We start from the raw sequence: 27728 nt of genomic DNA, 5'->3' as shown, positions 1-27728 counted from the left end.
TTACACTGGTCAATGACACTGGTCTGTAGTTTAATGGATCCTCCTTATTTCTCCCTTTGAATATGAGCACAATATCTGCTCTTTTCCAATTTGTTTGTATTTTACCCTCTGTTAAGGAATACATAATGATATTGTGTACTTTATCTGCTAACTTGTGACTGCATTTCTTTACAATCCAGTTTGACACTCCATCAGGACTTGAGGCTTTCCTCACATCTTGTTCTTCCATTATTTCCCATACTTATTTTACTGACACTTGTATTTCACGAAGACCATCAGTTAATTCCACTGGGGTTTGACATTGGAAGTCGCTTTCTCTGGTGAAGACTGCCTAGAAACGTATATTCTGGGTCCTCGTACGTGTCATCATTATTTTTTAGTGTGCTTATTTCTCCTTTATTTTTCAGCTTGCCGTTTACATATCTGTAGAACAATTTTGGCTGATCCTTACATTTATCCACTATATCCTTCTCATAGTTTTTTCTGTTCTGTTGTCCGAATCTTGATGTACTCATTTCTTTTCCGGGCGTATTCTAACCAATGATTTGGTCTCCTATTTCTTCATCTATTCCAGGCTTTTTCTCTTTCCATCCTTGCTAACTCACATCTTCTGTTAAACGATTCCTTGTGTCTAGGCTTGTCTATTTTCTTTATTGGTTCATGTTTCAATATTCCTTCATTATACTTATCCATTAAAATATTCCACTTGTCTTCAGTTTTCTCCCATATATAAAATTCAGTCCAGAGTGTTTCTTCAAAGTATTTCCTTAATTCTGCAAGGTTAATTTTACTGTAATTGTACCTTCTGTTTTTATAGTCTTCGTTCCTAATTTCTTCCAGTCCTTCTTCCAGCCTGAATTCAAGCAATACATGATCACTTTTACCGAGTGGACTCTTATATTCCAAGGTTTTTAGTATCTCTGTTTCTTTTGTAAGTACTAAGGCCAACCGTGATGGATCTTCATTTACTCTATATCTTGTGCGTCCTTCACCCACTGAGTTAGGATATTGTCTACTGCTAGAGTCAATAGTATTTGTCCTCCCTCAGTTGTCAAGTCTTCCCAAACTATTTCCTTGCAATTAAAGTCACCCATCACTGTTATGTTTTTACTCTTTTCAATTACTCTCTGTAAACATTTTCTGGTATCATTATATGTTCCCATATTCTTCATTGCCCCATGAGTTTGTTTTGAGTTGGACTTAAACAATGACAGAGTTCCTTTTCCTTTCTCCTTGAATTCTTACTCGTGCTTTCAGCACTTCAGCACTCCCTTCTCCATAAGTTATTTCATCCACCTGCAACTTCTTCTTTACAAGTGACATCACTCCTCATCCTTTTTATTGTTTCTCTATTTTCCTTCCATATATTGTATCTATTTTCCCCAATATCCAATAGCTACTCAAGTTCTCCATACAATTTTGTTTCACTTAATCCCACGATGTCAGGCTTGTTTTCTCTTAAATGATCATTCAACTTTATTTTTTGCCGTTAAAATACCTTTTACCTTTGTGTATGCTACTTTTAATACCACTTCCTAAGTGTCATGTTTTTGACCTTCCAGTAGTACCTCGTCTTCTCTGCTGTTTTGCTTAAGTTTTTTTTTCTTTGGCAGTTTCCCATAGCTGCTTGAGTTTAGATCTTTCCTCTTCGTTTAGATCGCGTCGCAACCATACATTTTAATACGCTTCTCTCCTTTCTAGCCTCCATGAGCCTGCCAGGATTTCCTCAGCACTTGCTTGTGATCTTATTCTAATCTTTAGCAGACGTGTATTTCCCTCCTCGTCTTTCCCCAGTCTATAGACTTCTTCAATTTCTTTACTCAATCTCTTGCCTTCCCCTTCATCATCCTTCACCTCCATCACTACTTTCTCAGCCTGATTTTTCTCATATTATTTTCTTTTGTGTCTTATTGGCATAAGTTTTTCCTTTAATCCAAAGATAATAATGCACTTTTCTTTTCCACAGTATCCTTAACCAAATTTTCCTTTTCCTTAATTACCTTTACTACCGTCTTGGCAACCTCCTGTTCCCTTTCCTTGGCCGATTCTTCTATGATCTTTTTAAAACTAACTCTCCGTTGATCCTGGTCCATCTTCCAATGATTTTGCTTTTCACTTATTTTCTTCACTTGATCTTCATTATCTTCCATTTTCTTTTCACTAGCACAAACTTTGTTCTTCAGGTCATCATAGTTTTTCTTCAACACTTCAGTGTTTGCCTTCATGATCTCATTGCCCTTTTCCACGGATTTTACCCTAGCCATCAGGTCTTTCACTAGGTCCTCCAGGTGTATGACCCTCCTCAGTAAACTCTCTCTGGTGTTACGGACATCATGTCTGTCCTCCAGTCTGAAACCTGAGAAATCATTTCTAACGAGTTCCACTCGTTCGCGTGGGGTAAACAAAACACTCGTCGCCCTCGCCCATTCTGGTTCACACATTGTTCCTTGCTCCTTTTTCCATCTTGTTGATATTTTAACCCTGCCACCTAGACGAGACAGCACTGAACATAGCTCGCACCTTTAATTAACAATCTAGGTAAAGAATATTCTTGGTGGCTTGAAGAAATATCGAAGCGTAGCGCACTGTGGACGTCCGTCTCGTGCCGTGTCTCGTCTCGTGTGTGTGTGTGTGTGTGTGTGTGTGTGTGTGTGTGTGTGCGTGTATCTGTTTGGAAGATAAATTTAAATAAAGAATTCTGAGAAATAGAGAGAGAGAGAGAGAGAGAGAGAGAGAGAGAGAGAGAGAGAGAGAGAGAGAGAGCAGCCTTGACATCTAGTAGACGAGGTAAGCAAGTGATGACAAAAAAAAAAATGAAAGGGACGGAGAGTAAGAGAAAAAATAATTAGAAGGCAACTCCCTTTGATGCATCACTATGTACCCCCCTTGTGTGTGTGTGTGTGTGTGTGTGTGTGTGTGTGTGTGTGTGTGTGTGTGTGTGTGTCTCTCTCTCTCTCTCTCTCTCTCTCTCTCTCTCTCTCTCTCTCTCTCTCTCTCTCTCTCTCTCTCTCTCTCTCTCTCTCTCTCTCTCTCTCTCTCTCTCTCTCTCTCTCTCTCTCTCTCTCTCTCTCTCTCTATCTCTCTTTTCTCTCTTTTTTTTATCTAAACTTAATGCACATAACATACATATTTTACACATAAGTATATTTACAGTTGAAGCTGAGTTCGTGAGCTAAGAGCGTGCACTGGCATGTGACGCTCATTTCAAAGCTGCTCCCGGGGACGGCATTGTGAGCGAGGGTGTCATAACACTGTCACTGTCAGCTGCGCACCTCCCTCGCCACTAATCAGCACTGTCATGTCAGGCACACGCACATCCCATGTCACTGTGTTTCAGTGTCACTGTCAGGCATACTATTTTCCTCCACTCCTGTAGGCACTGTCACTGTCAGGTGGATGGCAGGCTGGTGGACACTGCCATTTTGTCACCTGTCACTGTCACTATCAGGTGGATGTGTCCATAACCAGGTGTGTGGTGTTACAGTGGTTTAACAAAGTGCAGTGTTGTGAAAATTTCAGTGCTTGAAGTGCTAAGTGTCCTGGTGTCCATGTAAAAGTGTAAGGTGTGCTAAGCCTTGCAATAGTGTTGAAAAATCACTTGAAAAGAGTGTTTGTACCCGTGCAGTGACCGAGACCCGGGCCTGACCTGACGCGAGGCCTAAGGCAGCACACAGTTGCCAAATCTCTCCAAGGTAGTTTTTAAACAACCTGTATCTCTCTCCGTGGCTGGTTTGGCTTGACTTGTGGGAGAGGTAGTTAGTGTCGTGTGTTTTTTGTGCGCCTGTGGGGAAGTGCTTTGTGTTCTGTGCCAGTGTTCAGTGTCTGTGTTCACGAGTGTGTTAGTGTCGCACGTGTCGTTTAGAACCAACACTCGTTGTCGCCCCCACACCTGGCTTCACAATTCCCCAGGGAATCACTTATCCTCTCCCTCAATGTCTAGCCCCGCCCATCGCCCCATAGCCAGGCGAGACTTGCCTGGCTACCAGCCACAGAATTGGTGTTGCGTTTGTGGCAAAGCAACACTTAAGACTCAACACGTGAGCTGTGACGAGGAAACCTGCCGTAACCTTTGTCACAACAGCTGCCTTGGGGATACGCCAGTCTTCAAGTGTAGCTACACGGAGCAGCTACGACTCCAAGCAAACATCCCGGACCCCGTCACCTACATCATCGAGGAGACTGATACACCCCAACGCCACTACCGGACGACAGTGGGGAGAGTCAGTGGGAGGGCTTGGAGAGAGAGAGCTAGTTTCACTAGTTGAGAAGCTCACTGAGGAAGCCTCTCAACAAAACTGTGTGATTAAGTCCCTCCAGGACGACCGAGACTTGATCATACAACACAGAGACGTGTTTGCTGCGGCTCTCAGAGTAGCAGACAGGCTGATAGCGTCAAAACAGCGCCAGACGCAAGTAGCCACACGCTCTCAGGCAGTCAGCGCCCACGCAGAGTCAATTGACGAACACTGGGAGGTGGTTTGTCAGGACTCTGAGAGGTGGAGGACGTGGTGGAGCTCGGATAAACCGCAACAGCTCCGCCACTCAGCTGTTTTCTCAACTTCCACCTTCCCTTCGCCTGCCCGGGAAACAACGACCGCTCCGCCTACCTCCACTGCTTCCATCGCCACACAGAGCGACTGTGACACCTCCCCAGCGTCTACTGTCACTCCTTCTGCCACACAGAGTGACTGCTCGGTACTCACTACCACGTCTACCGCCACACAGAGCAGCAGGGACTCTTCCTCCATAAATACAGCGAACGGAGTAGATCGCGGTGCCTCTGTTCGCCCACGAACCTCTCCTCAGACCACTTCAGGAGATTGGAGAAAAAAGAAAACTAAGAGGGAAGTGCAGCAGGACGCGAGGAAGGTGTCCAGCGAAGGACTGAGGACTCACCAGGCCACCAAGCAGACACAAAAGCGAGCCAAGGCAAAAGTGTGTGAGTACTGCTCACGGAAAGGACACACTTCTGCTACTTGCCACGCCAGAACTGACGATTTACGTCAGGAGCGTCTCCTACAGCGGCTCCTTACGGTGGAAAGACACACAGCCACACCCTTCCCACCTGCAGCGCCTCAGCCCGCCCACCACCTCACTTCATTTCAGTCCTTACCACAACCTCGCCCACTCCTTCCTCAGCCTGGTATCTGGAATCAGAGCCAGGGGCGGCAGTGGACCACTCCTCTTCACCAGTACCAGCAGTCGGCCGCGGACCCTAACCACCACCTCGGACTAGCAGGCCTCGCTCACTACCATCCCTCACCATGGTACAGCCAGCTTGCCCCGCCGCCAACTAAAGGTCGTCTCTAGCAACGTCCGTGGTCTCCGGACTAACCTTGCAGACTTATACCACAACTGTGTGCAACGACACAATGCAGACGTTGTTGTGGTGACAGAGACATGGCTGAACAGTGAGGTGGAGCCCACGTATGGCAGGATGCAGGGCTTCACCCACTGGGTGAGGAGGGACCGACAGGAGCGAACAGGAGGTGGAGTGGCTGTCTGCTTCAAGGAAGGAATGCAGGCCCAGCTACTCGACATAGACACGCCTCCACTGATGGAGATGATGTACTTCCGAGTAACGCTGGCAGACCGCTCAGCCCTCTTACTGTGTGCCCTGTATCGCCCCCCCGCGACAAGGGCCTGACTCACTCCTGTACCTGACTGAGACTTTAGACAACCTGATGATGGCACACAGCTGCAGCCACGTGCTGATTGTGGGGGATCTCAATCACCACCTGGAAAGAGACGCCTACGAGAATCTCCTGGAGGTGCAGGGTCTGACAGATCATGTCACCTTCCCCACACATGAACGAGGAGGGACATTAGACCCTGTCATCTCAGACTACCAGGAGGACAAGCTTCAGTGTCATCAGCTGGGGCTCGTGGGCAGCTCTGATCATCACGCTGTACTGACACAGCTGGAAGTGGGCGTGGCTCGGGACGAGGCCACCACCCGCACCATCTGGCTGTGGAACAAAGCAGACTGGGCTTCCCTGCGCCGCGACCTGACCCACACCCCATGGGCCACTCTGCTACAGGGAGGAGCAGAGAGTGAAGCACTTGCACTCACCTCTCACCTTCTCGCCCTCCAGAGACGCCACGTCCCACACAGGGAATACACCACCAGACCGACGGATCAGCCATGGTTTGGCTACCGTTGCCGTGTTGCTGCTGAGGCAAAGTATGCTGCCTGGCTCCGCTACAAGAGGAACCCGACTCGGCGCAACAAGGACTTGCATAGGGCTGCATGCAGGAGGATGGTGGTAACCAGCAAGTGGGCCTTAAAAAAAGTGGGAGGAAAGCCTGCGCCGGAAACTGTGTGGCACTGGCGTAGGAAACAAAACTTGGTGGTCCCTTGTTAAGGACAAACAGGAACTGGCCACCAAGAATCCATCCCTCCCTCAGCAAGCAGGACGGTACTGTCGCCACCAGCAGTAAGGAGAGGGCACAGTTGCTGGCTTCCTTGTTTGCTGGAAAAATGAAGGTGGGGAATCCACAGCAGCCACCGCCTCAGCTGGTCCAGCAATGTGAGAAGACTGTCACCATGGTGGAGGTGACGCATCAGCAGGTGAAGCGATTATTGCGGGGGCTGGACACACAGAAAGCTACCGGCCCTGATGACATCAGCCCGCACCTGCTGAAGCGATGCTCCCAGGAACTGGCTGCCCCTCTCACCCAAGTCTTCACAACTTGTGTACGGGAAAACGTCTGGCCTTCAGTGTGGAAGGAGGCTCGAGTAGTTCCCGTACACAAAAAGCTCCAGGACGGACCCAAAAAACTACAGACCCATATCCCTGTTGTCAGTGGTGGGTAAAGTGTTTGAGAGGGTCGTGGCAGAGGTGGTGTGTAGCCATCTCAAGGACAATGCCCTCCTCTCAGACCAACAGTTTGGGTTCAGACCTGGAAGGTCAACCTCCGACCTAATGATGCTTCTCACCAGGCAGTGGCAGGACGCCCTCGACGACGGCAAGGACACTATAGTGGTTGCTTTGGACATAGCTGGAGCTTTTGATAAAGTATGGCACAACGGATTACTGGAAAAGCTTCGTGCTAAAGGCATCCAGGGTGGCTTGCTACGACTCCTGGGAAATTACCTGCAGGACAGAAGCCTCAAGGTGGTTGTCAACGGGCAAACATCTGAGTCCCTGCCTGTGGAGGCATCAGTGCCACAGGGTTCAATTCTTGGCCCACTCCTGTGGAATATCTACGTGGATGATCTTCTCCAGCTACTGCCAGGAGTCAAGGCCTATGCTGATGACTGCACCCTCTCCTATACCTATCCACGCCAGGACAGTGGGCGGGCTGCTGAGGCCATCAATCAGCAGCTACGAGTGATAGAGGAGTGGGGTGCTCGCTGGCAAGTGACATTCGCGCCGGAGAAGACACAGGCAATGGTTGTCTCTCGGTCCCCAGCCGCCATGGCAGCAATGGCAGGAAAGTTGTCTTTTGGCGCTGCTGCTCTCCCACTCCAAGATGACGTCAAGATACTTGGAGTGGAGGTGGATCGAGGGCTGAGGTTTGACAGCCATGTCAAATCCATTGCCAAGAAAGCCTCTCACAGGATCTCCGCTCTCAGAAGGATCGCCAGTTTCCTCGACAGGAAGGGAGACTGCTGCTGTACAAGGCACAGGTGCGGCCCCACCTTGAGTACGCAGCTCTCTCCTGGATGTCCTGTGCCGCCACACACAGAAGGAGACTGGACAGCATCCAACGCCGCGCCATACGGCTAGTAGATGCTGCAATACCACCTCACCCAGAGCCTGAGCGTCCTCTTGATTCACTGGAACACCGCAGAGATGTGGCGGCAATCGTAGTGTTCCATAAGGCACAGGTGCAAAGAGTGCCACATCTGGCAGGGCTGCGTCATCCTCTGAGAGTCACCGCACGGAGCACGAGAACGGTGCTCAATGGTGGTGACGCCGTAGAGGTGCCGCGATCCCACGGGTGTCAGCATCAACGCACCTTCGCAGGACGCGTCTCCAGGATGTGGAACTTGTTCACGGCCGCGGTGCCTCACGTCCAGGAGATGAACACACACAGTGTCAAACTGATGGCACATAAGTGGAGACAGACACTGCCAACTCCTCTGACACTCTTTGTGACGTGACACTCAGTGTAGTGCAGTGCGTGAATAGTGCTAGTGAAGTGAAAAGAACAGTGCTCCATTTACATGCTGACCATCTTGTATATTATCTATTTTTAAGTCTTGTAAATATTGTAGAGAAATAGATTGTAGTACCCTTAGAATAGGTAGCACACGACAGTGCGCCTTTGGGTACATGTTCTTCTGTATAAATTATGTTTAAATAAAAAAAAAAAAAAAAAGAGAGAGAGAGAGAGAGAGAGAGAGACTTCTTCTTCTTCTTCTTGTTCTTCTTCTTCTTCTTCTTCTTCTTCTTTTCTTCTTCTTCTCTTCTTCTTCTTCTTCTTCTTCTTTCTTCTTTTTCTTCTTCTTCTTCTTCTTCTTCTTCTTCTTCTTCTTCTTCTCTTCTTCTTCTTCTTCTTCTTCTTCTTCTTCTTCTTCTTCTTCTTCTTCTTCTTCTTCTTCTTCTTCTTCTTCTTCTTTTCTCTTCTTCTTCTTCTTCTTCTTCTTCTTCTTCTTCTTTTATTATTATTATTATTATTATTATTATTATTATTATTATTATTATTATATTGTTGTTTTAGAGGCAGTAGAACACAATAGTGACTTACGGTGTCTTTTCTTCCTCTCTTCTCTTCCCTCTCTTTTTTTACAAGCAACAATTACACCAATGCTCTTCTTTTTTTCCTTCCTGTTCACATGACACACAATGTTTTCGATACAGTAGAACACAATATTTCATTACGATATCTTTCTCCTCCTATCTGTTCCGTCTCGTCTTGTGTAAGCAACTATTTCACCAATGCTATTTCTTCTTCTTCTTCTTCTTCTTCTTCTTCTCTTTTTCTTCTTTCTTTTTTCTTCTTCTTCTTCTCTTCTTTCTTTTCTTCTTCTTTCTTTTCTTCTTTTTTTTTCTTCTTTTCTTCTTCTTCTTCTTCTTTCTTTTTCTTCTTTCTTCTTCTTCTTCTTCTTCTTCTTCTTCTTTCTTTTCTTTTTCTTTCTTTTCTTCTTCTTTCTTTCTTTTCTTCTTCTTCTTCTTCTTCTTCTTCTTTTCTTTCTTTTCTTCTTCTTCTTTTCTTTTTCTTCTTCTTCTTCTTCTTCTTTCGTTCTTTCTTCTTCTTCTTCCGTTCTTTCTTCTTCTTCTTCCGTTCTTTCTTCTTATTCTTCTTCTTTCTCCTTTCTTCTTCTTCTTCTTCTTCTTCTTTCTTTTCTTCTTTTCTTCCTTTTTCTTCTTCTTTTTTTTTTCTTCTTCTTCTTCTTCTTCTTCTTCTTACTGTATCTTTCCCGTTCAATCTGTTTCCTCTCCTCTTGTGCAAGCAACTGACCCGCGACAGTGTGCTAGTCTGCCTCTCCTTCCCTTTCTTTCACCTCAACCCACCACGCGGGCTTCTCCTCACCAAGGGGAGCTGAGCTTTGTTGATAACTTTCATACACGTAGAAATGTTTAAACGCTCTGTTATTAAGCATACGTAATAGTCCTCTTCTATCCCACAGTGAATAGTGTTCATTTTAGCTTAACATTCCACTTCATTGTCGTGAAAAAAGACACAGACAGACACGCAGACAGGCAGTTAGGCAGACAGACAGGTAGGCTGGCAAACAGACAGATAGACAGGTAGATAGGCAGATAAACAGACAGGTAGACAGGCAGATAGACAGACAGACAGCCAGACAGGCAAGCAGACTAAAACCCAGACCGGACTGTAAAAGAGAGTACATTTGTTTTCACGGCACAATTATATATCTTGAATAGTAAGACTGTCTTGAGCCTCCCTCTCTCTCATCGCAGTAATGTTGCATGGCTTACTATCTTTTACCGCTATTTTCACGCTAACTCCCCTCTCCTCCCGCGCCCTGCCAGCACTCCTCTCCCTCACCCCTACTCTGTGCACCTTCCTATGCAAGAGTTAGCCACAATGTTTAGTGCTTCATCCCTGGCAGTGGTTAACTCTAGAACTCCTTGCCTTTCTCTCTTATCCTTCTTCTATTTCCTTCTCCTCCTACTCTTTCTCCTCCTCCTCCTCCTCCTCCTCCTCTTCTTCCACTTCCTTTTCCTACGTCTTGACCTCATCTAGTTCTTTCTCCTTATCATTTCCTCCTAATCTTCCTCCTCCTCCTCCTCCTGCTCCTCCTCCTCCTCCTCCTCCTCCTCCTCCTCCTCCTCCTCCTCCTCCTCCTCCTCATCATCATCATCATCATCATCATCATCATCATCATCATCATCATCATCATCATCATCCTTCTCCTCCTCCTGCCAACGACCACATCACATTGAACATACCTCTTCTCGTCCGATCAGCAAAGTTAAGCATCGTTGAGTCCGGTTAATACTTGGATAGGTGACCGCCTGGGAACACCGGACGTTGTTGCCATTCCATTCCAAACCAACCTCTGTGTAACACTGTAAAAACTTGTCTAATGAACGCTCGCAGCCTTAGAAATAAATTTTCAGATCTAGAAACCATGGTAGCCTTAGAAAACTATCATTTTATTGGTATTACCGAGTCTTGACTGAATTCAGCGAACAGACATTTTCTTGCAGAATACAACTTGCCTGGTTACGAAATGTTCAGCTGCGAGAGACAAAACAGTATAAGAGGCAGTGTATTGCTCTATGTGAAAGCCAGTCTTCACCCAGCCATACTTAAAACCGAAAAAAATAAACAATATAGATTCAGTCTTCTTGCATTTAAGAGTACGTTCTAAAAAAAACTGTTATAGGTCTTTTTTGTAAGACTTTGGTACAAAATATTTCCTCAGAAGTTACAAGATCAAACTACTGAAATAAGTAACAATTTTGATGCAGTCATCTGTGGAGACTTCAACTTACCTGTTAACTCATGGGGAAATCCACTTAATTCTTATTCTGGTCATGACTTATACAATAGTTTATTAGAATGTTCTTTAAAGCAACACATCCAAGAATCCACACGAGGTGTCAACATATTAGATCTTTTTCTTTCAACAAACGATGACTTAATATCTAACGTTAACATTGGCCATGAATTTGGTAACGGCGACCACAAGATCGTCTCCTTTAACATCAACCTTCATGCATATAAAGCAATGAAAAAATTTCTATACACAAAGGAGATTACGAGAGACTCAAGTTAATTCTTGCTGCCACAGACTGGAACGCTGAACTTAGTGAAAGTAACATTGAAAAATCATGGGCCAAATTTAAATACATTTTAGAAAACGCTGTGAAGTCATGTATTCCAATGAGTAAAAGGCGTCCATGCAAAAGGTTCAAATCTAAATGGTGGACAAACCAAATTGAGTCACAACTATTGCAGAAAAATCGTCCTGCCGTAAATATTTGACATCTCTAAACGAGGGTGAAACTTGAATAGGACAGACTTCGGCGCGAATTAAAGAAGCTCATTAAACAAAGCAAGAAAAACCTTGAAATGTATATTGCAAGTGTCACCAAATCAAATCAAAGTAGATGTTGTGTATCTAGACTTTCAAAAAGCCTTTGACAAAGTTCCTCATAAGCGGCTATTCGGTAAATTGAAGTCACATGGTATAGACGGAAAACTTCTCAAATAGCTCGAAGACTGGCTCCCTGAGCGAAAGCAGCGCGTTGTTTTAAATGGTAAATCTCCACACTAGAGAGAAATTTTAAGAGGTGTGCCAAAGTAATATGTGCTCGGCCTCGTTCTTGTCTTAATTTACGTTAATGATGTCGATGAAGGCTTCACCTGTAAAGTATCTAAGTTTGCTGTTGATATTAAAATAATGAACAAAATTGTCACGTCTGAGGACAAAAGAAATTACAATCGGATTTCAACCGCTTATTAACTTGGTCAGTCAAGTGGCAGATGAGCTTCAATGTAGATCAATGTAAAGTGTTGCACATTGACAGCAATAAATAATGATCTTCCTGACTACTCAGTGAACGGTTCCGAGGTTCTCAAGGTTAATGAGGAAAAAGACGTAGGCGTTATAATTACCTCAGACCTCAAGTCAAGTAAACACTGGTGGGAAGTAGTTAAAGCAGCAAAAAAAATTGTTTAGTTTTACTGGTAAGACTTGTGAATTCAAATCAGAAGGGGTAATTCTCACATTGTTTAATACTCTTGTTCGACCTCAACTTGAATACTGTGTTCAGTTATGGTCACCCCATTACAGGGAAGATATGGACAAGGTGGAGAGAGTCCAAAGAAGAGTTGATCCTCCTCCTCCTCCTCCTCCTCCTCCTCTTCCTCCTCCTCCTCCTCCTCCTCCTCCTCCTCCTCCTCCTCCTCCTCCTCCTCCTCCTTCTCCTCCTCCTCCTCCCCATCCTCCTCCTCTTCTTTCTCTTCCTCCTCCACCATCACCACCACAAGTATTAATATGATGGACAAAACAATTATGGGACGATTAAAACCAGAATGAGGGAGAGTTACAGAATACACCGATACAAACAACGATAGACTGGTGCTCTCTCTCTCTCTCTCTCTCTCTCTCTCTCTCTCTCTCTCTCTCTCTCTCTCTCTCTCTCTCTCTCTCTCTCTCTCTCTCTCTCTCTCTCTCTCTCTCTCTCTCTCTCTCTCTCTCTCTCTCTCTTGCACTCGTGAGGTGGGCGGCAAGACAGGAAGCAAGGAGTCATGAGGGGCGACCTACATAATTTAAAACGAAAAAACTATCCTAGAAATTTATGAGGCTTGCTAAACACGCCTAGAATGTGAATAAATAGATGTTGCTGTACTAAAGTGTATAAACTCATTACATAGTGTACGATGATGACTTGTAAGGGATTCAGAACACGTTTAACTTTATTCTAAACTCCTTGAAGATGCGTAGAGTATAAAGAAATAGATTTTGTGGTATTAAAATTTACAAGTTTAGTGTAAAGTGTATGGAAACAACTAGCACGTGATTCAAAACATCATTGGTAACGAGAAGTAACAAGTTAAATGTCAGAAGACTCCCTCAAGACGCAGAGAATATTATTAAATGGAAGCTGCGGTACTAGAGAGAGAGAGAGAGAGAGAGAGAGAGAGAGAGAGAGAGAGAGAGACAGATTGACACAGACACACACACACACACACACACACACACACACACACACACACACACACACACACACACACACACACACACAGTAATTCAATAATGATACACAAAAGTACATTCTCTCTCTCTCTCTCTCTCTCTCTCTCTCTCTCTCTCTCTCTCTCTCTCTCTCTCTCTCTCTCTCTCTCTCTCTCTCTCTCTCTCTCTCTCTCTCTGTCTAATAAGGTTACGTGAAGGAGAAGGAGGAGGAAGAAGAGGCAAAAGAGAAGGAGGAAGAGGAGGAGGAGGAATAATAAGAGGAAATGATCAGGAGAAAGAACTAGATGAAGACGAAGAGGAGGAGGAGGAGGAGGAAGATTAGGAGGAAATGATAAGGAGAAAGAACTAGATGAGGTCAAGACGTAGGAAAAGGAAGTGGAAGAAGAGGAGGAGGAGGAGGAGGAGGAGGAGGAGGAGGAGGAGGAAGAGGAGGGGAGAAGGAAATAGAAGAAGGATAAGAGGAAACTATGATGAAAAAAGCCATGGTTTCCTTCCCTTTCTTTCTCTCTCTCTCTCTCTCTCTCTCTCTCTCTCTCTCTCTCTCTCTCTCTCTCTCTCTCTCTCTCTCTCTCTCTCTCTCTCTCTCTCTCTCTCTCTCTCTCTCTCTCTCTCTCTCTCTCTCTCTCTTCTCTTCATGCTGTTTCTGTTTACATGACTAATAAAGAAGTGTTTTGTAGTGAATATAGAAGCAAGCGACACTTAATTCGTAACTAACATTCTCTTCTCATACTAAGTTCAAATTCAAAAGATAAATAAATACAAGAGTAAAACATAAAGCCAGTAGAAGAGGGAAACACACTCCTTAACAATGAACACTGGGCAGTTCATCCAGGAGAAAGGGAAAGCCCATTTAGTTCCTGCAGTCGGTAGGTAACTCCGCCTCACGTCTAAAAAACAAAACTTGGCTACATTTCCTATCGACTCTTGGCTCTTGGGACCACATTCTGAGACGTTCCTGCGCCGCACCTTCACTACGTACATACATTCAAAGAGCTTTAGTTGATGTTACTTTGTGCGATCTGAGATGTTTTTTTACTGTTCTTGTGTCACATTTGGTAAACTCTGAAACTCACTACCTTCGTCTATTTCCATCTTCCTGTGACCTTAGCTTATTTAAGCGGGAGTTTTCAAGGTATTTATCCAATTCTTTTAGCTAACTCCCTTGGACATGCACGTAAACTGGCAACTTAATGGGCCTTTTTTTAACTCTTTCTGTTGTCCTTGGCCAATTTTCTCCTCTTACATAAAAAGAGATCATCAAGGTTTTTGCATTATGAAGTGCCCTTTTGAGCTCTGTTAATCATCTTTGTGGACTTTGATAGAATAGTCTTGGTCAGAAAACAAAGTGTCTCTGATTGTGTGTCTTGATGCAGCGAGGAGAATGTGGCGGCGAAGGTCACCCATCCAAACACTAACCAGACCCAACGCTGCTTAACTTTGCTGATCGGACAAAAAGCGGAGTATTCAGTGTAGTGTTCCTGATGGTTGGGGAAGAAAAGACCCTGTGTTGAGCCACTCACCCCTATTCAGAAACCCTTTGCCTCTCACAACGACTCTATTGAAAGGCCACAGGGAGGATTAGCCGTGTTCTCAAGAGTGTTTTCCGTGTTCATGATTTAAATGTGTTGTTGATCTGCTACTAGAACCGTAAAAATGTAGAGAAAAACCCCGTGTCTATTCCATTAAAGCCTTTTCAGTGTAGTGTCAGTGCGAAATAAAGGGCTTCAGAACACTATCCAAAGATGGGTAATTAAAAGCGATCGCGTGAAGTCCCAAGACTTCTCGAATTTTTAAGTTCCCCGAACCTGAAGTGGACTTAGAAGGTTGTGTATCGCGCGAGAGGGAGGAACGAAAGGAAAGTGTCTCGTTAATTTAATGGACGCTGTGACGGGAGAAGAGAGTGTGACCGAGAGGTGCAGAAAAAGGAGAAGAAAAGTAAAATAAAGAGGAGGAGGAGAAGAAAGAAAGAAGAAAGGTAGGAAATGAAAAAAGACAAAAGAGTAATTAAAACAAGAACAAAGAAAGGAAGAGGGAAAAATGAGCAATAAATATGAAAGGAAAGGCGAAGGAAAAGTCATAAACGAAAATACTTGAATGAATAGAAAAATATAACAATAAAAATGACAACAACAATAACAACAAACGATCATCTATTTCTTGCACCACACGCCTACCACTACACACCTACACATTTACCACTACACATCTGCTCTACTACCACACACCTACATTGCCGCCAGACACTTGCGCTGTCTCCTAACGTAACTTAACCTAACCCAAAGACATCAATAACCACTGACGCCAGTGCTGTCAGGTGCAGAGTAATTACCATGCTTTAGGATAATTTGAGCACGATCAGGGTAACATTATTTCAATTCAGGGTAATATTATTTCATCGCCGTACATATTATGATAATATTCTTAATATACATGCATTTAAATGAAATTTTAAAAATAGATTTTTACTAAACCAGGTAATTTTAAAGCAAACAGCGTAATGTTAAGGGTGAATTTAGGGTAAAGTTCGCAACTCGATCAGGCAGCACTAACTGACGCTCCGCTCTGCGCAAAGGTACAACATGAAAGAGCGGCCGGCTAGTGCAACGGCTGACAGTCCACGGTAGCCCAGCGCGCAGTGACGCCACAATACTCGTTTATTTCATAGTGATCGATGTGTTTTGCACAGTCAACCAAAGTGATTTCTTCAACTTGAGAGTTGCAGGCTTCTTAGGAACAGTTTTTTTAAATGGTGAGTGTAGAATATGTACCAAAAAGTTAAATAAACAGTTGAAAACAGTGCGGTGAGGCACTGTGTGACTAGAGAGTTCACTCAACATTCCAAAATGTACAAATCCTTATCCTTGTATCATTTAAAAGTGTATGTTTTTTACCTTATTTTATGGCAAGAAATTTGGTTAAGATTAATGAATAATAGAAATAGGTTAGGTTAGGAGACAGCACAGAACCATGAGGAAGACCATTACCAATAGATTTAGGAGAAGAACAGTGGCCGTCTATCACAGCAGCAATAGAACGGTCGGAAAGAAAACGAGATAAAGTTGCACAGAAAAGGACAGAAACCGTAGGTGGGCAGTTTTGAAATCAAAGCTTTGTGCCAGACTCTATCAAAAGCCTTTGATATGTATAATGCGACAGCAAAAGTTTCACCGAAATCTCTAAAAGAGGATGACCAAGACTCAGTAAGGAAAGCCAGAAGATCACCAATAGAGCGACCTTGACGGAAGCCATACTGGCGATCAGATAGAAGATTGTGAAGTGACAGATGTTTGAGAATCTTCCTATTGAGGATAGATTAAAAAATTTTAAACAAGCAAGGGATTAAAGCTATAGGACTGTAGTTTGAAAGATTAAAACGGTCGCCCTTTTTAGGAACAGGCTGAATGTGGGAAAACTTTCAGCAAGAAGGAAAGGTAGAAGTCGATCGACAAAGTTGAAAGAGTTTAGCCAGGCAAGGTGCAAGCATGGAAGCACAGTTTTTGAGAACAATAGGAGGGACCCTATCAGGTCCATAAGCCTTCCGAGGGATTAGGCCAGCGAGGGCATGGAAAACATCATTACGAAGAATTTTAATTGTAGACATGAATAAGTAAGAGGGAGGAAGAGAGGGAGGGACAAGCCCAGAATTATCCAAGGTAGAGTTGTGAACAAATGTTTGAGAGAAGAGTTCAGCTTTAGAGAAAAAAGAGATGGCAGTGGTGCCATCAGGATGAAATAAAGGAGGGAAAGATGAAGAAGTGAAGTTGTTTGAGATGTTTTTGGCTAGATGCCAGAAGTCTCGAAGGGAGTTTGAGTTCGAAAGATTTTGACTTTTTCTATTTACGAAGGAGTGTTTGGCAAGTTGAAGAACAGACTTGACAAGATTCCGGGCAGAGATATAAAGTGCGTGAGATTCAGAAGATTGAAGGCTCAAGTACCTTTTATATATATATATATATATATATATATATATATATATATATATATATATATATATATATATATATACCATGTGGGCTTTTCACGGGAATTTCTGAAAGGGATACTTTTAGGGTACCTCCTATCTTAAAGCCCACCCGCTAGGAAACCGTTCCCCCGAGTGAGGAAGCCCAACCTACACTCAGACCGTGGACAGGATTCGAACCCGTGCGCTTGGAGACCTCTAGGATCCCAAAGCACGCATGGTTCCATGTACCACGGCAACCTCTTTATCATGTATAGCACGAGAACAGGCTGTGTTAAATCAAGGTTAAGAAGGTTTAGGTTGAGAAAAAGAATGAGGAATCTACGCTTCCATGCCAGACACTATCACCTCTGTTATGCATTCAGCACAAAGAGATGGGTCTCTGACACGGAAGCAGTAATCATTCCTGGGAAAATCAGCATAATACCTCCTCATGTCCCCCAACTAGCAGAGGCAAAACGCCAGAGACACCTTCGCTTTGGGGGATCCTGCGGAGGGATTGGAGAAATAGGACAAGATACAGAAATGAGAGCGTGATCGGAGAAGCCCAACGGAAATGAAAGGGTGACAGCATAAACAGAAGGGTTAGAGGTGAGGAAGAGATCAAGAATGTTGGGCGTGTCTCCAAGACGGTCAGGAATACGAGTAGGGTGTTGCACCAGTTGCTCTCGGTCATGGAGGATAGCAAAGTTGAAGGGTAGTTCACCAGGATGGTCAGTGAAGGGAGATGAAAGCCAAAGCTGGTGGTGAACATTGAAATCTCATAGAATGGAAATCTCTGCGAATGGGTAGAGGGACAGAATGTACTCCCCTTTGGAAGTTAAATAGTCGAAGAATTTACTACAGTCAGAGAAGTTAGGGGAGAGATAGACAGCAAAGATGAATTTAGTTAGAGAGTGACTGTTGAGTCAAAGCCAGATGGTGGAAAGCTCGTTAGACTCAAGAGCGTGGGCACGAGAGTAATATGCAGCTTTGGAACGAAAATGAGAATAGAGAAAATAGGAGGGAACAGAAAAGGGGCTACTGTCAGTTGCCTCAGACAGCTGTGTTTCGGTGAGGAAAAGAAGATGAGGTTTAGTAGAGGAGAGGTGGTGTTCTACAGATTGAAAATTAGATCTAAGACCGCAAATGTTGCAGAAGTCAATGTAGAAAATGTTGAGGGAGATGTCAAGGCATTTGAGATCATTATTGAAAGAGGAGTCTGACCTGGGGACATTTTTGATCCCCTCCCCAGAATGGGACTCCAAGGCATGGTTTTGAGTCGTCATTTTTCTTTTAAAATTAATTTTCAAGTGAAGGATATATGTGCGGTAAGTGCATGTAGTTTTGTGTGAAGAAGGAGAGTTGTCTTTAGAGAGCAAGCTGTGACTGCCCCCTTGAGTTGTGAGACACAAAAGGAAGCGTTCAGCGAGATTGCAACTAGCTTTAATGGAAGGTTCACAGCACCCCATGAACTAATGCTATTAGACCTCGCTAGGAGTAAATTGTCGTTTCGGTCGGTGTCTTCTTTCTCCTCCAGAGGTGTTAAAGAATTAAATATAGGAAGAAAGTCTTTGAGGAAATATTATTAAATATAACAACATATACTGATTGAAAATAAACTTAGATATTTAGGAGAGAACCTTGTTTTTTTTTTTCATGTTTCGTATTTGCATCCTTATTTTGGAATTGATTTTACAAAATTTGTGTTTCAACCTTAAATTTTTCATGAACATTTCAGAACTGTAAGATCCAATTAACACAATAATTAATAGGCCTACCTATTAGATCATAAAAGATCAAGTTTCAACTCAGAAAACTCATTGAATGTCAGATAAATCTCAGGTTTTACGCATTCACTTTATATATTTTTTAAAGTTGTATTAAGACAATTGTGACCTTTGTCCTGCAATCTGAGTGCAATGTTTGCGTAGAGGAATAAAAACATCAATATATATATATATATATATATATATATATATATATATATATATATATATATATATATATATATATATATATATATATATATATATATATATATATATATATATATATATATATATATATATATATATGAATGAATAAATGAAAGCTTAAAAAAAAAGATAATGATAATAGGATATTAAAAAAATTAATTGATAAATGCATCAGTGATCTTGTATTAGATAATCTGGCAGTCTTCTCCACATTCATCATTCCTTCTACCGGTGAATCTGAAAGCAACTCAGCATTCTACCAAATGCTATCCTTGTGATCTGCTTTCTACATAGTATTTGGTAACAAATTTTACGATCTTAGATCTTATTCATCTCTTATAGTCTCTTTACTTTCTCTCACTTTTTTTTCATGGAAACAATCTGAGACTGTTAGCTCTGACTCTTAAGTACTTCATGCTTCACTCTCTTACCTTTACTTGGCATTGCAAACCAATCATATGTACATGTACTACATATTGATACAGATGAATTTCCTTCACTATTCATTCTTTATTCACCACATGCATTTTTTAATATCTTATTTAATAGTTATGTTGCTCATAACGAAAACCTAGACACCCAGAACTTTTATATTGAACATACTATGTGTGCAGTTGGCAACTTCATATGTGCCTTAGCCTGCCCAAAAATTTCAATGTTTTAGAGCACCAGAATGAGAATGACCATGAATGAGTGTGTTTGCCCATTGTAGATAAGTATGAGAGAAATGAGTAACTGATACATATGTTCTTCACAGTACAGCAATGGTATTTACTGTACTTGCACATGGGTTGGTACAAGCTTCAAGTCTGCTAAGAACCGGGAGAACTACAAGAGAAAGAAGGTGACCTCAGCCTACAAAACAAAGACATGAACAGTGAATATAGATGATGGATCCCGCGGATACAGAACATTCGCTAACTTTATATGTACATTTCTTGAAAATTTTAATAGGCATTTCAAATTTGTTTTATGCATATCAAAACATGTATACTGAAGATGTTCTGATTCAACTGGCAGGTTACTAATGTAGTTTTCAGTTATTTTATGCTCTTACTAGCTTTTAGATTTTCTCCGTAAAAACATGAAAACTATATATTTCGGCATTTCTCTATAGAAGTAGTGCAAATTTTGCTTCCATATTATTCCCACAAATGTGCGTAAGGTAACTGACGTACGAGTTTTGACTTGAGGTCAATATTCCAATTAGTTTTTGAGAAATCTTAGTTTTTTTTTTTCTGCGTACAGTCAGTATGGCGGCCACCCGCCTCCCGTGTCGGCCGCCCGCGCAACCAGCCCAGCTCGTCACCTGTCAATAACCTTCTTGATGTCTATGCCTAATCTAATCAGAAACTAGCCTAAACTAATTTAACCTTACCTGAAGTAACCTAATTTGAACTAACCTAACCCTAACCTAAACTAAGCCATCACCACGCACATGCTCACCACACTGTCCAGCTGGAGAATCTGTACACGTGGCTACTGAGGTAGTTTTGGTGCAGACCTTTACCGCTGAACGAACACCGACACCAGCGTAACACTATTACATAACAACTCATTATTACTCTCAGCTGTGTTTGTCACTCTTATTTTGTGATGCCAAACCAAGGCAAGGAAAGCTGCATGTTGGGTGATGGCCCGCACGCACACACACACACACACACACACACACACACACACACACACACACACACACACACACACACACACACACACACACACACACACACACACACACACACACACACAAAGAGGCGGAAAAAAAAGTTATGCTTTGTTGCGTTGTGAAAAATTACAACGGCGAACAAAAAGCTTCCTTCAGTGTGTGCGGTGGTGCATTGTCTCTCTTTTTCAGTCACTTTAACTATTTACACTCATTTATTCATTCATTCATTCATTCATTCATTGTTTTTTTATGCAGTACTCACTGATTAACATCTAGAGCAGTGTGGGAAAGAAAATTTTTGAAAGGACAGGAAGGGAAAGAAGTGAAAGAAACTGTTTAATATTGTTTCTTCAAGGCTAGAGAAATATTTGATAAAGCAACAAGTGCAACAATAGTAACTATAAAATTGTCTACCAGCGAAAAGGTTAAAGGTGTCACGTACAAGTAACGAAACACTCTAACGCGTCAATCTTTGTTTCCACTTCGACTAGTTAAGAAAAAATATGCCACACTCATCCACCTAACACACGCAGAGACATGCTGGTGGATTGGGAGATACTGATATGAACGCGGCGTGTGATGCTGTAGAGACATTGAAGAAATTCTCTCTCTCTCTCTCTCTCTCTCTCTCTCTCTCTCTCTCTCTCTCTCTCTCTCTCTCTCTCTCTCTCTCTCTCTCTCTCTCTCTCTCTCTCTCTCTCTCTCTGCATGTTAGGTGATATCCCGCGCGCCCGCACACACACACACACACACACACACACACACACACACGTTTGAATGACATAATACACCAGTTAAGACATTTCCTTAATCTAAATCAAATCCAGACATAATGACACGCGCGCACAAGGGAGGCGGTGGCGTAGTGGATAAGATGGTGAGCGTGGATCAGGCAGACGTCCACACGTAGGTTCGAATTCCACCACATACCACTTTGAAGCTATGCCATTTGCCGAGTGGTTTAAAGTTACTTACATGTCACCATGATACGCAGGTTTTAGATGGTTACACCAAAGATGCGCTTCGGTGGTGATATGGGCCCTAATATGGGTACCACTATAAATAAAATTGCCTGCGCCACTAATGGGCGGAAGCTTAACACCGCTTCCCACATTTACTCCAAGTATGCCTACAGGCGCTATAGGCCATAACATAAAACACACACACACACACACACACACACACGCCCGGTAGCTCAGTAGTTAGAGCGCTGGCTTCACAAGCCAGAGGACCGGGGTTCGATTCCCCGGCCGGGTGGAGATATTTGGGTGTGTCTCCTTTCACGTGTAGCCCCTGTTCACCTAGCAGTGAGTAGGTACGGGATGTAAATCGAGGAGATGTGACCTTGTTGTCCCGGTGTGTGCCTGGACTCAGGCCTATCCGAAGATCGGAAATAATAAGCTCTGAGCTCGCTCATTATGGTAACGTCTGGCTGTCTCGTCAGAGACTGCAGCAGATCAAACAGTGAACACACACACACACACTGGCGGTCATCCATCCACGACCAGACCCATTGTTGCTTAACCACACTGATATACCGAGAAGCGGCATATACTGAACATGGTGCAGTGCGGGCGTTGGCATCACCCCCGACAAGGGAGTTTCGTTCATTTAGCCCTGAGGTACTACTTACGTACACCCGCACCACATTGATGGAAAGATGCACGAGGTATTTGCGGGACGAAGTGCGGGTGATGACTGCTACTTGAAAGCCTCCTTGAGTGCCGCTCGGATCACCGCTGCTCGTTTACAAGCACCTCACGAGACATGAACAAGGGTGTAAATAGGTAAATTTGTCTTATGATTAAACCCCTTCAGTAGTAAGACGCGTTTTCATATTCATTTTGTTAATTATTTGGAGACTATACAGCTTCAGAAATTTATGAGGGAAATTGAAATAGTGAAGACTCCTGCCATTAATCTTCTGACCACCATAAACCTTTCCTAATGTAAATAAAAGCGTCTATAACACCAAAAAGATTATGATAAAGAGGTGTTCCAGTAGTGACGGGATAAGGTAGGAAATGGGTAGATTAAGGTAGGAAAAGGTAAATTTGTATCGTCTTTAAGGGTTAGATTTGCAAGAGTAGAAAAAGGATAGCAGTATTTCATCACTACATATACAATTTTTTTTTCTACTTATTTCGTACCCTTTTCCTCTGAGAGTGGCACCTCACGCTCCCGCCGCCCGCCTTCCCTTCATTCCCTGCTCAGAATTGTGTAAACTGCTCGTCTCAAGTTTCTCTCTCTCTCTCTCTCTCTCTCTCTCTCTCTCTCTCTCTCTCTCTCTCTCTCTCTCTCTCTCTCTCTCTCTCTCTCTCTCTCTCTCTCTCTCTCTCTCTCTCTCTCTCTCTCTCTCTCTCTCTCTCTCTCTCTCTCTCTCTCTCTCATCATTATTATTTCCATTTATTAATTTAGTATTATTTTAATCTAAATTGATATTTTCGTAATTGTTATTAAGAATACTAGATAAGGGGATAAAAAGATTATAGGGAGAGGAAATTAAAGGTGTTTTAATGCTTCTAAAAAATACACATAATCATATAAATAGGAAAGACATCAGAACCAGTTGACTTTTATTTCATGTCAGAGAAACTTTGACCACGAGCACCAAGAAGGCCAGAAAAAGGGCGCATTGAAGGTACTAGACCCTGTAGAGTAGTTAAGATCTGGAGGTGTGTAAATGCTCTTGTCCAACAGTCACTATCGCAAACATAGGGAAACAGACAGACAGACAGACAGACAGACAGACAGACATGGCAGGGAGACAGGGAGTTCCGGAGTTTACGATTGAAAGGAATGTTGATTAATGGTGCAGTCACTCGCGCACTTTTCTGGACAATATTATCTCTTCCAGTAGTGGTCGTGGGATAATCCTTGTCTTCGGCTCCCACTGTTATATTGTCTCTTGTACATGTATCTGAGAAGTCCGGAGCTAATGTGGACGAGTCACGATACTATGTAATCCCTTTTAGTGCGATAAACAACACCTCACTGCACTACAAGCAACGAAATCTTGGTACGGATCGACAGGAAGGAAAGCAAAGTGAGTTAGAGTAATAGATCCAACAATTCTTCACCAGTATAAGGTTCAGAGATGACTGGAGGAGCAAATCACAGGGAAAGTGTCTAGCTGCAATGTTCTGCCAAGCCAATATCGACACACTCCCTGCATGGTCACACGGAGTTGCGGAGTTTCTTTTCTTCTTTTCCTATTTTCTTATGAGTTGTAGCACTGATTTCTACCTTGTGTTTAGATCGTGCCGTGTCTGACAGTGACAAAACCAAACAAACCAAACGCCGCTGTCTGCCACACACTTGCTGCGTTATTCAGAGTGCTGGGATTACGGAGCACTGTCGCCCCCTCCACTTGTTAATTCTTGCAGTAGCGAAGTGAGCCGAATTGTGACGGGAAATGAAAAAATGTAGATAAATAAGACGGTTAAAGAATTCGTGAGTTTACATATTATTGAAGTGAATACACTGGTTAACTCTTGCTTTAATTAGTATGTAGATAGAATAGTGACGGAGGAAGGGAGAGGCAGAAACAAGCAAAGAATTCCAGACTTAACTAGTAACGTGGCTGACAAAAAAAAAAAGTTATTAGTGAGGTGGCTGGCACGCACGCATGCACGCACAAGTTCAAAAGACGTAATACACCAGTGAAGACATTTCCTCACCCTCCTTCAAATTCAGACATAAGGACACACACACACACACACACACACACACACACACACACACACACACACACACACACACACACACACACACACACACACACACACACACCGCGTAGTGTAGTGGTTAGCACGCTCGACTCACAATCGAGAGGGCCGGGTTCGAATCCCGGTAAGCGGCGAGGCAAATGGGCAAGTCTCTTAATGTGTGGCCCCTGTTCACCTAGCAGTAAATAGGTACGGGATGTAACTCGAGTGGTTGTGGCCTCGCTTTCCCGGTGTGTGGAGTGTGTTGTGGTCTCAGTCCTACCCGAAGATCGGTCTATGAGCTCTGAGCTCGCTCCGTAATGGGGAAGACTGGCTGGGTGACCAGCAGGCGACCGAGGTGAATTACACCTATCCACGTACTAACCAGGCCCTTCGTTGCTTTACCTCACTGATCCACCGAGAAGCGCCACGTGCACTTCACGATCCCGCTGCCCGCCTTCCCTTGTTTCCCTGCTCCGAACACTGTACACTGCTCCTGTGAAGATTCTCTCTCTCTCTCTCTCTCTCTCTCTCTCTCTCTCTCTCTCTCTCTCTCTCTCTCTCTCTCTCTCTCTCTCTCTCTCTCTCTCTCTCTCTCTCTCTCTCTCTCTCTCTCTCTCTCTCTCTCTCTCTCTCTCTCTCTCTCTCTCTCTCTCTCTCTCTCTCTCTCTCTCTCTCTCTCTCTCTCTCTCTCTCTCTCTCTCTCTCTCTCTCTCTCTCTATATTTTTCATTGATTAATATGGTATTATTTTATCTTTCTTAATCTTTTTTGTTCTTTATTGTTATCAAAGTCCCAGGTAAGAGGATGGACTGTTGATAGGGAGAGGAAACCAAAGGTTTTTTTTTTTACCGCTTCCAAAAAGAATATAAAGATACAAGTAGGAAAGACATCGGAACCAGTTGACTTTTCATATAAGAGAAATTTTGACCACGAGCCCTTAGAAGGCCAGAAAAAGGGCCCTTGAAGGTACTAAACCCTGTATAGTAGTTAAGATCTGGAGGTGTGTAAATGCTCTTATTCAACAATTACTACCAGAAACATGGGGAAATTCAGACAGACAGATAGGCAGACAGACAGACAGACAGACAGACAGAGACAAAGACAGACAGACAGACAGACAGACAGACAGACAGACAGACAGACAGACAGAGACAAAGACAGACATACAGACAGACAGACAGGCAGGCAGACAGACAGAGACAAAGACAGACAGACAGACAGACAGATAGTTTTTCTCGCCCCTCCAACTGCTAACGCTGTACAAGGGCCTTATCCATCCTTGTATGGAGTACTCTTCGCATGTTTGGGGGGTTCCACTCATACAACTTTATTAGATAGGATGGAATCAAAAGCTTTTCGTCTCATCAACTCTCCTCTAACTGACTGTCTTCAGCCTCTTTCTCACCGCCGAAATGTTGCATCCCTTTCTATCTTTTATCGCTATTTTCTTGCTAACTGCTCTATTGATCTTGCTAACTGCTTGCCTCCCCCTCTTCCTATGGCCTCGCTGCACAAGGTTTTCTTCTTCCTCTCAGCCCTTTTCTGTCCAACCCTCTAATACAAGAGTTAACCAGTATTCTCAATCATTCATACCTTTCACTAGTAAACTCTGGAACTCCCTGCCTGCTTTTGTATTTCCATCTTCCTGCGACTTGACTTCTTTTAAGAGAGAGGTGTCAAGACATTTGTCCCAGGTTTTTGACTAATTTTTCCAATCTTTTATGGAGACCAATTCCAGTAAGCCTTTTTTTTTTTTTTTTTTGCCCTTGGCAGTTCTCCCTCTTACATAAAATAAAAGACAGACAGACAGACAGACAGACAGACAGACACAGACAGGCAGGGAGATAGACAAACAGACAGAAAGACAGGCAGGCAGGCAAGCAGACAGACAGACAGACAGACAGACAGACAGGGTAGGCAGACAAACAGGCAGGCAGACAGGCAGGCAGACAGGCAGACAGGCAGGCAGACAAACAGGCAGACAGACAGATAAACAGGCAGACAGACAAACAGACAGGCAGGCAGACAGACAGGCAGGGAAACAAACAGACAGGCAGGCAGACAGACAGGCAGACAAACAGACAGACAGGCAGATAGACAGACAGGCAGGTAGACAAACAGGCGGGCAAACAGACAGGCAGGCAGACAGACAGACAGACAGACAGGCAGACAAACAGACAGGCAGGCAGACAAACAGGTAGACAAACAAACAGACAGGCAGGCAGACAGGCAGGCAGGGAAACAAACAGACAGGCAGGCAGGCAGTCAAGCAGGCAGACAGACAGACAGACAGACAGACAGACAGACAGACAGACAGACAAGCAGACAGCCAGGGAGACAGGGAGTTCCGAAGTTTACCAGTGAAGGGAATGTTGATTAATGGCGCAGTCACCCGAGCACTTTTCTTGACTATATTATCTCTTTTAGTGAGATATGCAACGCCTCACTGCACTACAAGCAACGATATCTTAGTATGGATCGACAGCAAGGGAAGAAAAGTGAGTTAGAGTAATAGATCCAACAATTCTTCACCAGTATAAGTCTCAGAGATGACTGGAGGAGCAAGGGCCTCACACTGGTTAGTAATGAAGAAAAGCCTAACCAAATCAAGGGAAAGTATCAAGCTGCAATTGTCTGTCAAGCCAATATCGACACACTCCCTGCATGGTCACACGGAGTTCCAGAGTTCCTTTTCTTCTTTTCCTCTTTTCTTATGAGTTGTAGCGCCGATTTCTGCCTCGTGTTTAGATCGTGCCGTGTCTGACAGTGACAAAACCAAACAAATCAAACGCCGCTGTCTGCCACACACTTGCTGCGTTATTCAGAGTGCTGGGATTACGGAGCAGCGTCGCCCCCTCCACTTGTTAACTCTTGCATTAGCGAAGTGAGTTAAATAGTGACGGGAGATGAAAAAATATATGTGAATAAAAAAGGTCAGAAAATTCGTGAGTTTACATATTAAAGTGGCTAAAAGAGTGACTATACTCGTACCAGTTAACTCTTGCATTAGTTATTATGTAGACAGAATAGTGACGGAGGAAAGGAGAGGCAAAAACAAGCAAAGAACTTCAGGGAAATTACAGAAAAAAATATATTGAGTGAGTAAAGTAATGTTGAAGTTACAAAGAAATCATGACAAATATTTTGAACTGAGCCGTTTTAACAATCACTGGTTATAAAAAAAAAAAAAGAAAAACGCTTGAAAATCCTTCGTAATTTTCACTAGAGCCTGCTAAATCATTACTAACAACATTAAAATTTCTTTTAAATCTCCAGTTAAGGTACGTTTTGCATGCAGCGATCGTTGC

The 27728-nt window shown here is 43.4% G+C and overlaps 1 protein-coding gene and 1 pseudogene across 1 annotated transcript in view; one reads left to right on the top strand and one right to left on the bottom strand.

Annotated features, from left to right (window-relative positions):
* LOC123515618 (trissin receptor-like) overlaps window positions 1–27728 on the bottom strand; it is a 318318-nt gene that overhangs the window by 286442 nt on the left and 4148 nt on the right. The window lies entirely within an intron of this gene.
* On the top strand, window positions 10340–10458 carry LOC123515773 (annotated as a pseudogene).

Source organism: Portunus trituberculatus, chromosome 39 (assembly GCF_017591435.1).
Source record: "Portunus trituberculatus isolate SZX2019 chromosome 39, ASM1759143v1, whole genome shotgun sequence".
Classification (NCBI taxonomy): Eukaryota; Metazoa; Arthropoda; class Malacostraca; order Decapoda; family Portunidae; genus Portunus; species Portunus trituberculatus.
This window is presented reverse-complemented; position numbering and strand designations above follow the sequence as displayed.